The sequence below is a fragment of the Gorilla gorilla genome, chromosome 13, assembly GCF_029281585.2.
Source record: "Gorilla gorilla gorilla isolate KB3781 chromosome 13, NHGRI_mGorGor1-v2.1_pri, whole genome shotgun sequence".
Classification (NCBI taxonomy): Eukaryota; Metazoa; Chordata; class Mammalia; order Primates; family Hominidae; genus Gorilla; species Gorilla gorilla.
In genome coordinates, this window is record NC_073237.2 from 58,306,174 (window position 1) to 58,322,771 (window position 16,598).

The 16,598-nt window shown below is 36.7% G+C and overlaps 1 protein-coding gene and 1 pseudogene across 3 annotated transcripts in view; one reads left to right on the forward strand and one right to left on the reverse strand.

Moving 5' to 3' along the window:
• The window catches only part of RANBP6 (RAN binding protein 6), a 404,812-nt gene that overhangs the window by 122,737 nt on the left and 265,477 nt on the right, over positions 1-16,598 (forward strand). The window contains exon 1 of one of the 3 annotated variants that reach the window (XM_055350599.2): positions 15,169-15,394. The exons of the other annotated variants lie outside the window; for them this stretch is intronic. The gene's annotated coding sequence lies outside the window, so the exon portion shown is untranslated. Of the gene's footprint in view, positions 1-15,168; positions 15,395-16,598 lie in introns of those variants that run through there. 3 annotated transcript variants of the gene reach the window in all.
• Positions 14,363-15,190, reverse strand: LOC109028217 (thioredoxin reductase-like selenoprotein T; annotated as a pseudogene).

Below are 16,598 nucleotides of genomic sequence, written 5' to 3' on the forward strand. Positions count from 1 at the left end.
GTGAACACATCGAAGTGCTGGGAGCGTGGCACTCCCAGAGAGGGTATAGAAGCTCTGCACCCTTTTCCCCATACCTTGCCCTATGCCTTTGATTGTTTCTGAGCTGTATCCTTTATAATAAACTGGTAAGAGCAACTAAAGTGTTTTCCTGAGTTCTCTGAGGCATTCTAGCAAATTATGGAACCTGAATAGGGGGTTGTGTGAACCCCTGAACTCGTGACTTGTGTCTGGAAGTGGGGGTAGTTTTGTGGTACTGAACCCTTAAGCCTGTAGAGTCTGACACTACCTCTGGGTAGTTATTGTCAGAATTGAAGTGAATTGTGGGACACTCATTTGGTATCTGGAGAGTTGGAGAACTGGTTGATGTGAGAACCTCCCCCCCCCGCCCCCATATTCGGTGTCAGAAGCATTGTGAGTAAAAATAGTTCAGATGCAGTTTGTGCCCATAGAGTAGAGAGAAGCTGTTTGATCCATCTGAGACTTGTGTTTGGAACCTTGGCCTCATTGGTCCCCCTTAACCAGAGCTGTCTGACAGTCTCCTTGTAAGGTAAGGGCCCTCAACAATAATAGGGAAGCAAGAAAAGTCATCTGTGATGTTAATGTGTCATATTGAAAAAAGAGGGGCCGAAAGGTGAACTAAGCATTTATCTGTTTTTTTTTTTTTTTTTTAAAGAGAGTCTCACTCTGTTGCCCAGGCTGGAGTGCAGTGGCATGATCTTGGAGCCTCCACCTCCCAGGTTCAAGTGATTCTCCTGTCTCAGCCTCCCGAGTAGCCAGACTTACAGGCATGAGCCACCATGCCTGGCTAATTTTTGTATTTTTAGTAGAGATGGGATTTTGCCATGTTGGCCAGACTGCTCTTGAACTCCTGACCTCAAGCGATCCACCTGCCTTGGCCTCCCAAAGTGCTGGGATTACAGGCATGAGCCACTGTGCCTGGCCACGAACTAAGCCTTTATCTGATTTCACTTGAGTGTATTATAGAGTATTGCTTTGCTCAAAGGAAAATATGAAAAGATAATTAATATTCAAACACACATATTTATTAGCCTAGCATGCTAAAAATATGTGAGCTGTGGGTCCTAGGTACCTCAGGACAGCTGATTACAGGGACACTCCTCACAGAAGGAAGGGACAGAAGAAAATGCACAGGGACTTTTAGGAAGATAAGTTGGGCTGGAGGTCAGAGACTGACCCAGGGATCATCCATGAGTGTCAGTCACCTATCCTGGATACATGTGTAAATTTCGGATCTCTACCTGAGTTGGAGGCTGCTTTAAAGTTGTCTCAAATGGATTCCTCTCCAGGAGAGATGCCTGCTGAGAACTCAAAAGAACGTTCCTGATAATTTCTAAAAGATTCGATCCTTAAAACTTGTTTCCAAGCAGACTTATAAGGAAGCTGATTTTTGAGTCAGAGGCCTTAAAAGTGTCATATACAAGTGGCATCATTTTAAGTCCAAAGTGAAACACTTGATTTTAATAAGCTAGTTTATTAACTAAAGCTGTTTTCTTATGTTACAGTATTTCAGCACATTTCATTCAACATAAAAGAATATTAAATATCCCTGGTTGTGGGAGAGTGTTTATTTTTCTCAAAATTATCTAGCATTTTGCTTACAGTGCTTTGAATATTTGACTTAAAATTATTATTGATGTTGAATTGTAGGGTGCTGATTTAGGTCTTGATTCATATACATTTAAAGGAGGTTGGTAACCCCCTCATGGTAGAGTGAAGGGAGAAAAGGGCCAAGAGGACAAAGTACCACTGATAAAGAAGAGATTGTCAAATAGATGCATTCCTAGTCATGAATTATGCTTTTCCAAACATTTTTAAAGCAATGCCTTTGTGTCAACTCAACCCTTCTTCCCCATTTCTTGTCATAGAATGTAGCATGGCCATAGGTGAAAAAGCTTATCATTAAAGTATGAAACCATGAATTATAAGCATTTTGCCATGATGCCCTTTTATACTTATATTTTTAAAAGTACTAACCAACATATAGGAGTTTAGGAATAGTGAAGATATAATTTGATTAAGTTGTAGGTAAACAGAAAGGATAATCTTAGGCTCAGAATTTCTAATATGATTACATGAGTCTACTTTATAAACTGGTATAGCCTATGTTATTAGCCCATAAGTTACTTAAAGGACCAGTAGACCTAATTTTTGTCAGTTTTCAGTCACACTGGTGCCATTCAGGACTCCAGCTGTTTACAGGAAATATGTACTTAGCAGAGTAGTATTTTTCCTTGAAAAAAATTTGAATTCAGCCGAAATACAGAATGAATATGAATAGCTCGTGAAAATGGTTAGAGAACAACAATATTCCTATAGTTTCTGTATTAAGAGACAGAGGTTCCTGACGCAGAAAGAAAACCACAAGTAAAGACTGTCAAATTAGAACTTTAGAATATGACTTGAAAAAGTAGGGATGGGAAAACAGCATAAGAAAATATTTTTTCTTAATGAAGATGGACAGTGTTTACTTGTTTTAAAAATGTTTTGCCTATTTGCCAGCATTGTTTGAAGTAATGCACTGCTGCTACCTGGAAGATGTCTAACTTCATTTTCTACAACTCTTATGTGATTTTGCCATTGTCATCAAGATGCATTGATTTTATTTATGAGGTATATAACTTTAAATATCTAAATGCTGTATTAAGTGACTTGTTTCAAAGGAATAAATAAAGTGAAAACAAAAACGAAAACAAAAAAGAACATTCCAACTATAGTTATATATAGTGTAATGGTTCCTGGTCAGGGTGAATGGGATTCAGAAACTCTTAAAGGTAAAGAAAGAAAATAGCAGTAGTGATCTGAATGTTAAACTGGGGCTCTGGTATACTTTATTCCAGGGGCCAGAGCTGGACCATTTTCACAGATGAAACTCAGCCAAGCTGTTTAATGCTTCCTTCGTATGTTTGGAAAAGTAATAAAAGGTACGATTGACCCCCAGGCCACTAGAAAATTAGCTGCTCACTCTGGGGTCAGTCTGACGTTCAGGAAAACTTTTCTAATTGGAACTTGGCTATGTTTTTCCAACATAGACTTAAATCAGACCCTTCCAGAAAAGAATGGTTTGAGGAATTGTTGCTATACAGTCATCAGCTGGAGTGAGGATAGATTTATTTTGTTCACATATTACTGTGTTCATTCAACAGATAATTTTTGAGTACCTACCATATTCTTACATTCTGCTGGAGCTAGGGCTGAAATGGTGAACATGACTGTTGTGATGCCTGCTCTCACAGAGAAGTAAACAATTATAATACCATCTAAGAAGAGTAAAGGAAGCATATTGCCAGGCAGTATACAGGAGAGGTATTCAACCAGAGTAGAGAGGTAGTGAAGATGATCAGGATACTCGTGTGTGTGTGTGTGTGTGTGTGTGTATACTTTTTAAAAAAAATTAGTGACTAATCTATTTTTTTTTTACTGTCTCCATAGTTTTGCCTTTTCCAGAATGTCATGTGGTTGGAATCATATGGTATATAGCCTTTTCAGATTGGCTGCTGCTTTTTTCTTGCTTTCTCTCTCTCTCTTTCTTTCTTTTCTTTTTTCTTTTCTTTTTTTCTCTTTCTTTTTTTTTTGAGATGGAGTCTCGCTCTGTCACCCAGGCTGAAGTGCAATGGCATGATCTTGGCTCACTGCAACCTCTGCCTCTTGGGTTCAAGCGATTCTCCTGCCTCAGACTCTGTAGTAGCTGGGATTACAGGTGCCTGTTACCATGCCCAGGTAATTTTTTTGTATTTTTAGTAGAGACAGGGTTTCACCATGTTGGCCAGGCTGGTCTTGAACTCCTGACCTCAAGCGATCCACCCGCCTCGGCCTCCCAAAGTGCTGGGATTACAGACGTGAACCACCGCACCCAGCCCAGACTGGCTTTTTACTTAGTAATATGCATTTAAGTTGCTTCCACATCTTTTTGTGGCATGATAGCTGCTTTCCTTTTAGTTCTGAATAATATTCTATTGTCTGGATGTACCAAAGTGTATATACCCATTCATCTACTGAAGGGCTTCTTGGTTGCTTTCAAGTTTTGGCAATTATGAATAAAGCTGCTGTAAACATTTGTGCAGGTTTTTGTGGGGGCTTAAGTTTCAACTGGCTTTATATTTTATGTCTAGTTTCCTAATCCATTTGGAGTTTATTCTTGTATGTCATGTGAGATATGAATCTAATTTTATCTTTTTCTAATGGTTACTTAGTTCTCCCAGGATAACTATTAAAAAGCCCATCTTTGCCTTAATGATTTGAGGTGTCAGCTTTATCAGATCTGAATTTCCAAATGCCCTCAAGTCTGTTCTGAGCTTTCTATTGTATTCAATTGGTTTATTTGTATATTCATGTGCCAGAACCACACTATTTTTGTTATAGAGACTTCATAGTATGTTATAGCATCTGCTCTCTTATTATTATTTATTTGCTCTCTTTTGCTTTTTGTTTTTTGCATTCTTCTGGCTAATTTTTTATATTTGTTTTTCCATATAAGTTGTAGCTTTTTTTTTTTTTTTGAGAAGGAGTCTTGCTCTCTCACCCAGGCTGGAGTGCAGTGGCATGATCTCGGCTTACTGCAACCTCTGTCTCCCGGGTTCAAGAGATTCTCATGCCTCAGCCTCCTGAGTAGCTGGGACTACAGGTGTATGTCACCATGCCTGACTAATTTTTTTTTTTTTTTGAGATGGAGTCTCACTCTGTCACCCAGGCTGGAGTGCAAAGGCGCGATCTTGGCTTACTGCAAGCTCTGCCTCCTGGGTTCACGCCATTCTCCTGCCTCAGCCTCCCAAGTAGCTGGGACTACAGGCACCTGCCACCACGCCCAGCTAATTTTTTTTTTTTTTTTGTATTTTTAGTAGAGATGGGGTTTCACCAAGTTAGCCAGGATGGTCTCGATCTCTGGACCTTGTGATCCACCTGCCTTGGCCTCCCAAAGTGCTGGGATTACAGGCATGAGCCACCACGCCCGGCCCATGTCTGGCTAATTTTTGTATTTTTAGTAGAGACGAGGTTTTACTATGTTGGCCACGCTGTTCCTGAACTCCTGAGCTCAGGTGATCCGCTTGCCTTGGCCTCCCAAAATGCTGGGATTACATGTGTGAGCCACCACGCCTGGCTAAGTTGTAGTTTTAACTTGTCTGATACCATAAAAATGCTTATTGTTATTTTTATTGAGATTTTATTGAACTTTTAAATTAAACTAGGAAGAACTGACAATTTAATATTTAGTTTATTATCCAAGAACAGGCAATATCTATTTGTTCAAGTCTACTTTGGTGCCTTTTGAAAGTATTTAAAAAATTCTCCTCACATAGTTTTCACACATCTCACACTAAGCTTATTAAATATTTAGTTTTCTTTGTTGTCATCACAAGTAGTATTTTGTCTAACTGGTTGTTTGTGTATATGAAGGCTGTTGATTTTTGTATGTTAATTTTATATTCTGCTATCTTATTATATTTTTAAATGTTTAAGTTAGTTTTATTATACTTTAGGGTCACCCAGGGATACTGTCTTTCATTGGAATGTAGAAATATTTTTACTTCTTCTTTACCCATTCTTATGCTCCTAAGTAATTTCTCTTGTCTAACTGCATTGACCAGTATCCCTAATTAAGTATTGAATAGTAATCGAGATAGCAGGCATGTTAGTCTCTTTTCTGATCATAATGGAAATGCTTCTAGTCTTTCCCAATTAAATAAAACATCGGTTCTAGGATAGATAGATACGGATTTTAGGTATATATGATGTACTTCAGGTTTGGGTACCAGTGCCACTTGCTTTATAAAGGGAATTGGGATGTTTTGCTTGTTTTTTAATGCTCTGGAACAATTTATAGAGCACTGGGACTATCTGCTCTTTGAAGGCTTACCAAGCCTTCCCTGGAAAACCATGTGGGCTTGATAGTTTTTGTGTAAGGAGCAATTCTTACTTTCTCTATGTTTTTTCTATGGAAAGTGGTTTGTTTAAGCTAATTGTAATTTGGTAATCTGTATTTCTCTAGGAAATTATCCACTCCATCTAGTTTTTCAAATTTATTTGCATAGAGGTATACAACAAAATAGTATCTTATAATTTTTAAAATTTCTTCTTTCAATAGTTATTTTCCCTTTGTCATTTCTTATTTTGCAGATTTGTGATTTCTTTTTTTTTTCTGTATCACATTAGTTGGTGGCTTGTATATTTTCTTAGTTCTTTCAAAAACCCAAGATTTTAATTTATTAATTAGGTCTACTGTAATTTTCTATTCCCTTCCTCATTAATTTCTGCTTTTATCTGTATTAGTTACTTCCTTGTGCTTCTTTTTTTTTTTTTTTGAGGCAGAGTCTCGCTCTGTTGCCTAGGCTGGAGTGTATGGCGTGACCTCAGCTCACTGCAACCTCCACCTCCCGGGTTCAAGTGATTCTCATGTCTCAGCCTCCCGAATGGGTGGGATTATAGGCGCCCACCACCACACCTGGCTAATTTTTGTACTTTTAGTAGGATGGGGTTTTGCCATGTTGGCCAGGCTGGTTTCAAACTCCTGACCTCAAGTGCTCTGCCTGCCTCGGCCTCGCATTGGGATTACAGGCGTGAGCCACTGTGCCCGGGCTCTTCCTTGTGCTTTATCTTGGCTTATTTTATTGTTCTGTTTTTTTTTTTTTTATCTTCAATCATTTATCTTTACTGATTAAAAGTGTAGATTCTTTCCTTGATAAAATTCTAGTTAGATTCCTTTCAGCTGTTTTTTCAGGTAGACACTATCTTTAGGTATGTCCTCAGCAAGAATCCTGCTAACTCAGCTTAGCTAGAATCCCCCACCCTCAATATTTGATTACCCTTAAATATAAGATCAAATTCCTCATTCTCAGCCATCTCCCAGGTAATATCTGATTACCTTGGCCTGCTGTTAGCAAGATTCTTTTTAGGTCAGTTTAGCAAGGATTACTCTACTCTCTTAGTAATTTTCTATCTACTGACCTCCCTTACTCCCAACTCTGCTCTTTGAGTATAAATTCCCCCTTTTCCTTATTCTTTTTGGAGCTGGGCCCAGTCAGTCTCCTGTACTTCAAAACCTCACTGTAGTAGTCCCTGTAACTATTGCAATAGTCCTGAATAAATTCTGCTTTACTGTTTTAACAAATGTCACGGGTAATTTTTTTTTTTCTTAACAGCTGCTATGTAATTTCCTCTGGTGGCTGTTATTATGTATCCCATAGATTCTGATATGTAGTTGTTTTCATTGTCATTGTTTGAATATTCTATAGTTTCAGCTGTATTTCTTCTTTCACCCAGAGTTGTTTAATAGTAGAAGATTTTAATATTTCCAGGTGGAAAGACCTTTCTGATTTTATTTTTGTAAGTATTTTCTAGTTTTATCATATTGTGATCAGGGAGTGTTGTTTGTAATATTTCTACATTATGAAAATTAGTAGTATTTTCTTTGTGATCTAATATATGACCAGTATTTGTGTTACATAGGTTCTTGAAAAGTTGTATTCTCTATTTTCAGGTACAGGGTTCAACATAACTCTAAAAGATATATGTTATTACATATATTGTTTGGATTGGCTATCTCCTTACTTTTTGTGTCTACTTGTTTTGTGCTGAGAGTTAATATATTAAAATATTCTATTATTAACATGTTTCTAAGTCTCCTTGCAGCTCATGTAGATTTTGTTTCATAAAGTTGGTTTCTGTAGTATCTAATGCATAAATATTCTTGTTATATCTTTATCATGAATTACAGCATTTAGCGTTAAAAATTATAGATTTGTTAATTTTCCTCTTGTTCATTTTTGTGGTATTGAGTGTTTTACAATATTCTTAATCTAATGCTCTTCAAAGATGCATGCATTGCCCTCACAAATCTATTTCAAAAACTGATGAACAAATTCAGTAAAGTTGCAGGATAAAAAATCAACATACAAAAACCAGTGGCATTTTTATATGCCAAGAGTGAACAATGTAAGAAAAAAACAATGGAGCAATCCCATTTACAATAGCTGCAAATAAAACAAATACCTAGGAATTAATCAAAGAAGTAAGAGGTTTCTACAATGAAAACTATCAAATATTGATGAAAAAATTGAAAAGGACCTTAAAATTGGAAAGAGATTCCATATTCATGGATATGAAGGACCAATATTGGTAAAAAATCCATACTATCCAAAGCAATCTACAGATTCAGTGCAATCTCTATCAAAATAACAATGACATTCTTCACAGAAATAGAAAAAACAATCCTAAAATTTATACAGAACCACAAAAGACCCAGAATAGCCAAAGCTATTCTACACGAAAAGAACAAAACTGGAGGAATCACATTACCTGACTTCAATTTATACTACAGAGCTATAGTAACCAAAACAGCATGGTACTGGCATAAAAACAGACACATAGACCAGCAGAATAGAATAGAGAAGCCAGAAATAAACCCATACATCTACAGTGAACTCATTTTTGATGAAGGTACCAATAACATATTTAATGCATTGGGGAAAGGACAGTCTCTTCAATAAATGGTACTGAGAAAACTGGATACCTATATGCATAAAATGAAGTAGACCCTATCTCTCATTATATACAAAAATAAAAATGGATTAAGACTTAAGTCTAAGACCTCAAACTATGGAACTACTAAAAGAAAACATTGGAGAAACTCTCTGGGACATTGGAGTGGGCAAAGCTTTCTTGAGTAATACCCCACAAGCACAGGCAACCAAAGCAAAAGTGGACAAATAGGATCACATCAAGTTAAGAAGCTTCTGCACAGCAAAGGAAACAATCAACAAAGTGAAGAGACAATCCACAGAATGGGAGAAAATATTAGCAAACTATCCATCTAAAAAGGGATTAATAACTAGAATATCTAAGGAGCTCAAACAACTCTGTAGGTAAATAATCTAATAATCTGACAAAAAATGGGAAAAATATCTGAATAGACATTTCTCAAAAGAAGATATACAAATGGCAAATAGGTATATGAAAAGGTGTGCAACAGCATTGATCATCAGAGAAATGCAGATCAAAACTGCAACAAGATATCTTACCCCAGTTAAAATGGCTTTTATCCAAAAGTCAGGCAATAACAACTGCTGGTAAGGACGTGGAGAAAAAGGGACCCTCATACACTGTTGGTGGAATATACAGTAGTATAACCACTACGAAAAACAGTTTGGGGGTTCTGAAAAAGCTGAAAATAGAGCTACCATGTGATCCAGCAATCCCACTCCTAGTTATATGCTCAAAAGAAAGGAAATTGATACATTGAAGAGATATTTTCACTTCCATGTTTATTGCAGCCCTATTCACAATAGTCAAGATTTGGAAGCAACCTAAGTGTCCATGAACAGATGAATGGATAAATAAAATGTAGCATATATACCCTATGGAATATTATTCAACCATAAAAAGAATGAGATTCTGTCATTTGCAACAACATGGATGGAACTGGAGGTCATTACCTTAAGTGAAATAAGCCAGGCACACAAAGGCAAACTTTGCATGTTCTCACTTATTTGTGGGAGATAAAAATTAAAAACAACTGAACTCATGGAGAAAGAGAGTAGAATAGAATGATGGTTATCAGATGTTGGGAAGAGCAATGGGACAGGGAAAGTTGGGGAGGAGGTAGGGATGGTTAATAGGTACAAGAAAATAGAAAGAATGAATAATACCTAGTATTTGCTAGCACAACAGGGTGACTATAGTAAAAAGTGATTTGATTGTACATTCAAAAATAACTAAAAAGAGTATAATTGGTTTGTAACACAAAAGATAAATGCTTGAGGTGATAGAAACCCCAGTTACCCTGATGTGATTATTATTATTGTTATTGCATGCTTGTGTCAAAATGTCTCATGTAATCCATAAATATACATACGTACTATGTACCCATAAAAATTAAAAATATAATTTTTTAAAAAAACAAAGGCATCTGTAAGGAGGACGGTTGCTTTAGGAAAGAGTTTAGTCTACTGTGGTCTTATTCACTAGAATTTAACTGACACAGTATAAACCTTTGGCACACTATGAAGGAGCCTCTGTTTTTGAGCATGAGAATGGAAGCTGTGATGGCTCTGCCTGGCAGATTGTCGATATCTTCTCAGTTTTGGCAAGTTGCTTTGTTAGAATTTTAGATTGGCCAAGTCCTAGTATTGTCAAAAAAAACCCAACCAAACAAATAAGGGATGAAGAGTAATGGCTGAAGAGGTTTCCTAGTTGAGAGAGTTCTTTTTTTTTTTTTTGAGACTGAGTCTCACTCTGTCTCCCAGGCTGGAGTGCAGTGGCACAATCTCGGCTCACTGCAAGCTCGGCCTCCCGTGTTCACGCCATTCTCCCGCCTCAGCCTCCTGAGTAGCTGGGACTACAGGCGCCCGCCACCATGCCTGGCTAATTTTTTTTGTATTTTTAGTAGAGATGGAGTTTCACCGTGTTAGCCAGGATGGTCTCGATCTCCTGACCTCGTGATCCGCCTGCCTCAGCCTCGCAAAGTGCTGGGATTACAGGTGTGAGCCACCGCGTCTGGCCAAGAAAGTTCTTTTTTTTTTTTTTTTTTTTAAATGACCATGTTCAGTAGCTTCACTGGCTAGTTTGATATTTGGGTAAAGTCGGTGTTAACTATTGTGAGGTTTGGGGCAGAGAGCAAAGGGGCAAAAGAAGATATAAGACAACGAGAGAGAGGAGGAAGTTAAACTGGTTTGCTGCCTTTCCTGGCTTGCCTCTGCCCTGACTTCTAAGTCCAGGAACAAAAATTCTTGGAGGAAGTAGAGGTTAAAAATCTCTGGAAGGCTAGGATAGAGTTCAATATTGTGCTTTTCTCAGAGGCCCCATGGTGCATGACTAGGGGAACCATTCACATGAATCAGTGCAATGATGTGTGAGTAGTCTGTATATCTTGTTAAAATGCTGATTTAGTATGACTGAGATGAGGTGTGAAATTTTCCATTCTTTTCTTTTCTTTATTTTTCTTTTTTTTTTTTTTTTTTGAGACAGGGTGTTGTTTTGCCACCCAGGCCAGAGTGCGGTGGCACAATCACAGCTCACTGCAGCCTTGACCTCCCCAGGCTTGAGCGATCCTCCCACCTCAGCTGGCACTACCGGCATGGGCTACCACACCCACTAGTTTTTTAAATTTTTTGTAGAGATGGGGTTTCTCCATGTTGTCCAGGCTTGTCTTGAACTCCTGGGCTCAAGCGATTTGCCTGCCTCAGCCTCCCGGAGTGCTGGGATTATAGGTGTGAGCCACTGCACCTGGCTGAAATTCTCCATTTCTAACTTGCTCCCAGGTGAATGAGAATGTTGCATGTCTAGGAACCATATTTTAAATAGCAAGTTTCCAAGGAAATTATACATATTAATCCTCAAAACAATCTTATAATGTAGTAGTCACTGCAGTATTTCTAATTTATACACAAGAAAGTTGAGATTAAATCACTAGCCTAGTTCACCCAACTAAGTAAGGAACAAAGCCAGGATTTAAACTCAGGTAGTCTGCATCTATCATCTACATTTACAAATATGTATATAAATTAATAAAATTTATTTTTTAGAGCAGTTTTAGGCTTATAGAAAAATTGAGTGGAAAGTAGAGAGAATTCCCACCTATACTGCTTCCTACCTCCCCACAGCTTCCTTTATAATTAGCATCTTGCATTGGTGTGTTACCTTTGTTATAGTTGATGAATCAATATTGCTGCATTGTTACTAACTAGAGTCCATAGTTATCAATAATGATAACAAACTATTGTACTTGTTTATGTATCTACCATACTCGGCTTTTTATTATTTTAGTGTAGTTGTTCTATATGTTTTTTTGTTTGTTTTTCAGCTTAATAAAAGTTTATTTTCACAATGCTGCAGAGGTAAGTCCCCAAACTTTACAATCCTCATTTGTTTCTCTCAAAAAGATCTTTTTTTTAAAAAAAGGCTTTAGAATACCACACCATGTTTAAAATCCTGCAAGCTATTTTTGAAATCTAAATTAAATTCTGACAATGATAAAATGTTTGCCAGCCAATCAAAGTCCCAAACTAATTAACATTCAAAGTAAAAAAGAATCATCATTGGGATCTCATTATATTTTGATAGCTGTAAAGGCTGATTGACTCCTGTCATTCATAGTGTTAGTGTCATAAGCAAATAATATCACTTACATTCTAGAAAAAGAAATAAGCATATTTGTCTTGTACATCTTATACACTGAGGTATAAAACCATGTTTTACCAACTTTTTTTATTAATGTACCAGATAATTTCTTCCACAATGGCAACTGTGGTAAAATCCCCCACAGCATTAGCCAACCTGCTGGCATGTTCTATGGTCTTCTAATTAATATAGTGCACAGACATTTATAAGCTACACAGCCACAGTAATTTACAAGTAACTAATAAATATTGAAATGCTGGGAATATAACAAAACTACATTCTAAATAGTTTACTTTCCCTTTTTCTTTATATTATTACTTTTATATTCATTCTTCCCACTCATTTTTTCACTAGACTCTATTAAATTTAAGATTTAAATATGGCTAAGCATAAGACAAAAGAGATGAGTGTCAACAATATAGCTGAATTTTATCAGTGTCCAAGCCACTTAAAGCTATTCTCCAAAAGATAAGTTATTCAACCCAAGGCAAACAGAGAAAGTTGGATTTGAATCTTAGGTTCTTTATATTTTTAACTGTCAGGTCCACAGGAACATCCAAGGCTCAAGTTTTGAATGTCTACATGTCATGAAGTTAACTGGAAAAAAAAAAAAAGAAGTTAACTGGCACTAGTGGAATGTCGATTACTGAAGATGAACCCCTAGACACATTCAGCAAGACATTCAACTTGCAGAAGGCAGGGAATTTGGAGTGGTACACAATCAGATAACAAGGTTTCAAGCTCTAGTCAAAGACAAGATGATATTATACCTAAATAACAATTTCTAAGGAACTTGAATAACAATCTCTAAGGACTCTTGTCACTATATGAAGAACTTAAGTTAATGGCTCCACACTCAATTAAAAGGACAGCCATTTAATCAATTTTCTGCAGTGAATTATTAGACTAACTTCCTAGCATCTGGAGATTACAGTATGTTCCACCTTGAAGCTATCACAATCAAGACTATTACCTGACATGCATTCAACAAATATTCGATGACAAACAAAGTATAAGGTTAATTAATTATAAGGTTACAGAAAGTTAGGTCTTCTAACACCTAAGTGTTAAGTGGACTCAACGTTGAACCTTTTTGAGTGCCAACATGACACTCAAAGGAAATGCTCATGAACATTTCAGATTTCAGATTTGGGATGCCCAACTGGTAAGTATAATGCAAATATTCCAAACTTTGAAAAAAATTATGAAATCTGAAATAGTTCTTGTCCCAAGCATTTTTGGAAAAGGGATACTCAACCTGTACCTTATAACTTCCTTATAACTTTTGGCTCTACCACTTCTATCCCTATATGGAAGCTGAAGTATGTTATTACCGCTGTTACATGACTATTTTTCTACATTGTGGTTCTATTTCTGCTAAATTATTCTTACAGTCTTTATCAATTTAAGTTTTTTAAAAAACTGGCTTTTTAGAACTCTGAAACAGTATTTAAAAATTAAATTAAAAAAATTTTAAGTTTTGTTCATCATATACAATACAATTCTGATATATGATGTTAGACAAATTATTAGCCAGGTAATTTCTGTTCACCTAGTATCAATGCTATAAAGAGGTTCAAGTGAACTTTCTCTAGTGAGATGAGTTTCAATGATCCTAAAGATGGTAAATGAACCATTATTTGTGTGTCTAAAGTGTGTACTCTTAAGAAATTATCCATAAATCAAAAACAAAAAATTAAGCAATTGTTAAATATAATGTTAACAGGAACATTGAGCAATAAATTGAAACTTTTAAATTTAACTCATATCTGCTTAGTTTTTTATTTAGTTAAGTATAAAGGCCCAGTTAATTAATCAATTCATTAGATTGGTCAAGGCATGACACTTGAACTACACAATAGGATTTAAAAAGCAGTTGGTTTTTTTAGTAGTTCTCTGGTAATCACACGTGCATACACACATACACAAAAATTTGTAGAGTACTCTGAATATAGGATTTCCCCCATAATCTTGCATCTGCTGTATTTTGTAAACTATATAAACTGGACATGGCCAAATTAGAGATGTCTGATAAACTCTTATAAAGTATTTGGGAACTTCAACTGGATTCCCAAAGGATGAATTTTAAACTATAAAAAACAAATATTCATATAAAAGCACAACAGATTTAACAGACATCTTTGGAAAAAATATCAAATTGTAACTCAATTTTCTACTTTTTCAAATACGACTAAGGAAAAAAGTTACAAGTAGTAATGTCTACCTTAAAAAAAAACACACATTAACTGGGTGATTTTGTGGGCGGTGGGGAAAGCTATACAGTATTATTGCACTCCATGAATGTGAAGAATTCCAAAATATGCCAGCACGGAAAAACTATCTTGCATTGAGGTTTTCCAAGAGGTACAACGAGCATGCCAAGAAAGCATCTGGTCTGTACTAACAGCTTGCTGTCTTCAGTACAGGCCTTCATAATGTCAGTCACGCTGCTCTTGGAATGATCCCTTACTGCAAAAGAGTTTTCAGTGCTGATAGGTGGTGCTATGATCGATGGTGTGGGATTGAATCCATATGCACATTGAGCTTCATTTCATTGTCAAGAATTTGAACAAGTTGTTGCATGGATGGAAGGTGACCGGATTCCAGCTTAGACCACACAGGTACATCATTTAAAGTTATCTCAAATGCACCTGTTGACATACACTGGTTCTCAATCATGTTGCTCAAGAAGAAAACCATCATACATGCATAGACCTTATTTTCTTGGCCCCACTGCCAGATGCTAGGAGCTTGCATGCCAAAGAAAGCAAAAGGATCCTTGCCAACAATTATTAAGCCTATTAATACTAGTTTGAAGACTGACAGGAAAGATGCTATGTGTCTATACCTTGGTTGAGGGAGGTAATTCTCTCCTTCAATACGGATGTTTGGGTACCCCTGGCTAATAACCCACATGTACTCCTCAAACACCCACCTATAACCTCAGGAAACACAAATCTGGAACTTGAGCAGCGGCCCCGTGGCGTACTGCATCTTTAATCTCTTGCTGGGCACGCCGCCCAGATTGGCCGAGGCCTCGCTCCGGACCATCACAGACGCCGCCACTCTCTATTTGTTTTTTTCAGGGCAACTGTGAAACAGCCTCAGGCAGATTTTTCCAGGTATTCCAGAAAAAGACCTCGTTATCATAGAAGGTGACAGTTCTATGTGTGTTATTGCCCCTGAAGAACTTCCAGTGGGACAAGATGTGGAGGTGGAAGACAGTAATATTGGCGATCCTGACTCTGTGTAGGCCTAGGCTAAGGTGTGTGTGTCTTAGTTTTTAACAAAAAAGTTTAAAAAGTAAAAAAAAAATTAAAAAATTTAAAAAATAGAAAAAAGCTTATAGATAAGGATATAAATAAAATATTTTTATACAGTTGTACAATGTTTGTGTATGTAAAAATTATGTACATAATTGCATGTGCTATAGTTTTATATGCCTGGCAGTGCAGTAGGTTTGTTTACACCAGGATCATCACAAACATGAGGAATGTGTTGTGCTAGGATGTTATGATGATTATGTCATAAGTAGGTAATAGGAATTTTTCAGCTCCATTATAATCTTATGTGATACAGTGGTATATATGGTCCATCACTGACTGAAATGTCATTGTGTGGTGCATGACTGTAGTTGGGATCAGAGTATGTAGCCTTTCAGACTAGCTTCTTTCACTTAGTAAGTTAGGGATCCTCCATATTTTTTTGTGACTTAATAGCTCATTCCTTTTATTGCTGAATAGCATTTCACTGTCTGGATTGCCCATTCATCTATTGAAGGGCATTTTGGTTGCTTTTAATTTGGGGCCATTATGAATAAAGCTGCTATAAATGTTCATGTGCAGGTTTTTATGTGGATTTAATTTTTTAACTCAAGTATTTGACTAGAATTTAACTAAGTGAGAATTATTTAGGAGCGAAACTGCTGGGTTATATGGTAAGACTATATTTAGTTTTGTAAGAAACTGCCAAATTGTCTTCCAAAGTGGCTGTATCATTTTGCTTCCACCCCCAATGAATGAGAATTCCTGTTGCGCAACATCCTTGCCAGCATTTGATATTATTAGTGTTTTGGATTTTGGCCATTTGAATAGGTATGTAGTTGCATCTTATTTTAATCATGTTTTCTTTTTAACCATTATATTCTACCACCTCTCACTATAAGCAGCAGTTCGTTTTCCTGTTATTCTAGGCAAACCAAATTCCAGTCCCACTGCGGAATTTAGCATTGTACCAGACTTCAAATTGGTTAATAACAAACAAACAAAGAGACCCTATAAAAATCATTGCACTTTCAGTTCTCTCTAAAAATGTCAAAGGTTTCACTCACAGGTTAGTACGTGAATTCCACACTGCATGGCATCAGGCCGACTGCCATTCTACTTTAGTTTTTAGTCAGGTTTATTGAGGGATAGTTTTAATACAGTAAAACTCATCATTTTAAAGTATATAGTTTGATGAGTTTTAGC